At 47.8% G+C, this 4,504-nt stretch overlaps 1 pseudogene; it reads right to left on the bottom strand.

Moving 5' to 3' along the window:
- Positions 1 to 3,407: 3,407 nt before the first annotated feature.
- On the bottom strand, positions 3,408 to 3,525 carry LOC126189223 (5S ribosomal RNA; annotated as a pseudogene).
- Between the last annotated feature and the right edge of the window lie 979 nt (positions 3,526 to 4,504).

Genomic DNA, 4,504 nt, shown 5'->3' on the forward strand with positions numbered 1-4,504 from the left:
CATTGCGTATCTTGAAGCAGGCAGAAATACTTGCTATTCAGATTACGGTTGTAACGGTGGCAGTAATCTTGCAGACTAAGATGCACTAGTGTAAGAATACACAGTAAATATTAGTAGTACGTGACCACAACACACACAGAACAATCTCCAAATCCGGACCCCATCATCAGAACATCATAAAGTTCAAAGGTGGCCCGTCATGCATCACACAGAGCGCCCACTCACCTCTCTCCCTGAGCAACGCGGCTGGTCGAATGTGGCTGTTACTTCCTTGTGGGCACACAGGCACAGGCACACTCAGTCGTATGCTGTAGTATGTAGGCGAAATGGAAATGCGCGTTTGGCGTCATTGGCCGGGAGGCCTGCGGGGCAGGTCCGGCCGCTTAGGCGCAGGTCTTATACGGTCGACGCCACATTGTGCGACCTGCGCGCCGGATGGGGATGAAATGATGATGAAGACAGCATAAAACCCAGTGCCTGAGCGGAGAAAATCCCGGACGAAGCCGGGAATCGAACCCGGGCCCGTAGGACGGCAATCCGTCACGCTGACCACTCAGCTATCAGGGAGGAATGTAGTAGTATCTATCTGGGAAGACTTGCTCCCCCTACCTCAGGGAAGCACTTGAACATCACTGCAACACCAACAAACATTAACTAGGAACCCGCTACCATGTGTAGCTGAACACGGTACTGTGTCATTCTTTGAGGGTTAACAGCCATTCCTCGGCACCATTTCTGTCTAAGCGACTCGTAAACACGCTTCTGTGTTGCATTACTCGTATCTTGGCTATCTTGCTGCAGTCGAAACCTCCACCTCTGTTGGCTGCCTATGCGTTACTCCGCACTCCTCACAAATATGTCGAAGACATCAGCTGACCCTGCGATACCTCTGACACGGCCGCAGGCGAGTGCGATAGTGCCAACCACCGGCGCAAATGTTACAAGTGTGCTATCGTGAATTTTCGTCCGTTTTAAACTTGAGACAATTGGGCTTTAGAAATTCCCCAATTTTAACGTAGCACAGATGCATCAGCTTCCATTATTTTATTTTTTTTATTTCCTGCCAAACGGGTTTTCCGTGGCCTAGTTCCACCACTGCGGACTGCGATGTCAAGGGGTTAGGGGTGGAGAGGGGGCAAATCTCAGGTCATAGGAGAAAGTAGATCACAGCTTACAACAACTTTCACCACTACTGCTACAGACCAGGAAAACATTTTATATTTTGTTGCCTATTTATTTTCTTTTAAGGCAAAATCCGCTCCTTTCCTCTTTTGACTATTGTTTCGGCTGTTAGACCTCTCCTAAAAAAAAAAAAAAAAATATAACCTATCCTGGCGTCACAGGGGCAGCACTAAGGACCTACGGCTGGATGACTTACCTGGTGTGGTGATAGTAAATGACATTCACAAACCTTACCGAATCAGTGTATCCATCGATGAAAATCGAATCTAAATGCCTGCAGTTGTTCCTAAATATTAGCCTTCACACACAGCAAGAAAAACGTGGCAGGGACTTTACAGTGGAGCGACAAAACTCATGGGCTAGCGATATGAACATACACAGATACCGGTAGTTCGCCCACACAAGGTAGCAGTGCATTGGCGGAGCTGTCATTTATACTCAGGTTATTCATGTGAAAAAGTTTCCGACGTTGATTATGGCTACATGACGGGAATTAACAGACTTTCAACGCGGAATTGTAGTTGGAGCTACCCACATGGGACATCCCTTTTCGGAAATCGTTTGTGAATTCAATATTCCTTGATCCAATGTGTCAACAATGCACCGAGAATATCACATTTCAGGCATTAGCTCTCACCACGGACAAGGCAGAGGCCGACCGCCTTCACTTAACGACCGAGGCGTTTACGTAGTCTTGTCAATGGTAACAGACGAGCAACAATGTGCGAAATAATCGCAGAAATCACTGTGAGACGTACTGTCATGTCCTGACTTAGGTGGGAGAGAGAAAAAGCGGTTACTGGTCAGTCTGCGCTCCCGAGCGGTACAGAGCAGAAGGCAGAAGGACAATTCACAATGAAGCCATTTGATTGTTTTCTTCTACCTGAGCCAACACAGGTACAGGCATTTACTAGAAATGCAGGTGGTGAGATTCGGTAGGGAACTCGCTGTAGAGACTCTTGGACAAACAGGGTTTTGAATTAGTTGTTTATTCCAGACAGGACTAACTAATACACTGGAGGCTCGTTCTAGGGTTAGAAAAAGCATGAATAACACTGTTACAAAAGAAGCCAGTCCCAGGAGTGGATGCTAACCACAGTAGCAAACATTAGCAGCATCTTAAGGCAACAACTTACTTCCAAAACAAAACATACTGAATGTGACACTGTTCACTGAGGCACTCCAAGGGAGAGAGCAGACTTACGCGGAGCTGGACCGAAGCTGGAGTCGACGGACGCGGGTACAGCGCTCAGATCGTCTGACTGAGAACTCTGCCAAAATGCGGAAACTAGGGGTTTTAAAGAGTCGAGTAGGGGCACTGTTTTTCCCTCTTGAAGCCACCCAGCCAATCCCGCAGGTCTCTTGCAGGCACCTGTCAATCACAGTTTAGTTAGGTCCCCTCTACTTCTCCTTAGGCGGGGATGTTAATGCAATTGCACTAAGTCCGTATTTGGTATCAACATTGTTCAGCTGAAAGCTAAACATAACTGCTTTCCAAATAAGGCTTGCAACATTATTATTATACGTCATTTAGCCCCACCCCTCGGGCTCCCAGGAGTAGGGACTGCTAGGTCAACAGTTTTTGGCGTTTTCGCTCTATTTGTAACCCTTATGAGCCTACTGACGTTGCTGTTCTCAGGGCTGGTATCAAGATGGCTTTATGCTCTAGTACGCGCCTGTTGGTTACAAAGTTCTAGGGTGGCAACCTACTACAGCGTCTAGACGACATATGAAGTTACATGTTAATTCCTTGAAGAGTAACTAACGCCTTGGAGCCGCTTTTGGGGGCGTCTGTATTTTCGCAAGGCTCTCCCCTTATGGTTTACTTCATGTAACAATACCTCTCCTAGTTTCGTCTGCCCTCAGCATCGTCTCTGCTTCCTCGCCTTGGAACGCCTGTCCTCCTTTCTCACAGCTTCAAAATAACACTACAGCAGCAAGGAATAATCAATATATTACAGTATTACGAACGTATCCGTTACGATAGTGTTGCGAAATTAGGCATTAATGGACTATGAACTGAACTGAACTCCTCCCGACCAGGCCATGAAGGCCCAAAGGTAGTGACAGTCCACCGTGTCATCCTCAGCCCACAGGTGGATATGGAGGGGCGTGTGGTCAGCACATCACTCTCCCGGCCGTATGTCAGTTTCCGAGACCGGAACCGCTACTTCTTAATCAAGTAGCTACTCAGTTTGCCTCACCAGGGCTGAGTGCACCCCGCTTGCCAACAGTGCTCGGCAGACCAGATGGTCACCCATCCAAGTGCTAGCCCAGCCCGACAGCGCTTAACATCTGTGATCTGACGGGAACCGATGTTACCACTGCGGTAAGGCCGTTGGCTCATTAATGGACTATGGCAGCAACTAAAAGCACGACATCGCCTGGGCTCGTGACCATATCTGTTGGACCCCACGCGAATGGGAAACCGTGGCCTGGTCAGATAAGTCCCGATTTCAGCTGATAAGTGTTGATGGTGGGGTCTGAGTGTGGCGCAGATGCCACGACGCCACGGACCCCGGTTGTCAACAAAGCAGTTTGCAAGCTGATGGTGGCTTCATAATGGTGTGCGTTGTGTATACGTGAAATACACTGGGTCGGCTACTTGCAGTCATTCATGGACATCATGTTCCCAAACAAAGATGGAATTTTTATCTATGACGGTGCACCGTTTCACCAGCCGACAATCGTTGGTGATTGGTTTGAAGAATGTTCTGGGCAGTTCGTGCGAATGGTTTGGTTCAAATGGTTCAAATGGCTCTGAGCACTATGCGACTTAACTTCTGAGGTCATCAGTCGCCTAGAACTTAGAACTAATTAAACCTAACTAACCTAAGGACATCACACACATCCATGCCCGAGGCAGGATTCGAACCTGCGACCGTAGCGGTCACGCGGTTCCAGACTGAAGCGCCTAGAACCGCACGGCCACACCGGCCGGCAATGGTTTGGTCACACAAATCATCGGACGTGAATCATATCGAACATTCATCTGAAATAATCGAGAGGTCAGTTCGTGCACAAAATCCTGCGCCTGCAGCACTTCCGCAGTTGTGGACGGCTATGGATGCAGCATGGCTTAGTGTTTCTGCAGGGGACTACCAACAACTTGTTGAGTTGAGTTGCTGTATTACGCCGGCAAAACGTGGGTCCGACAAGATACTAGGACGTACACCTTGACTTTTGACACCTCAGTGTAAGCTATAACGTGCATATAATACTTATACAGTAACCAATTTATCTTCATTACCTAACCTGTCGTTATGTCTATGCGTGGTTTTATACAGCAAAATGAAAAGTTTTTACATCGTGACATTTTATT

The sequence above is a fragment of the Schistocerca cancellata genome, chromosome 5, assembly GCF_023864275.1.
Source record: "Schistocerca cancellata isolate TAMUIC-IGC-003103 chromosome 5, iqSchCanc2.1, whole genome shotgun sequence".
Taxonomy (NCBI): domain Eukaryota; kingdom Metazoa; phylum Arthropoda; class Insecta; order Orthoptera; family Acrididae; genus Schistocerca; species Schistocerca cancellata.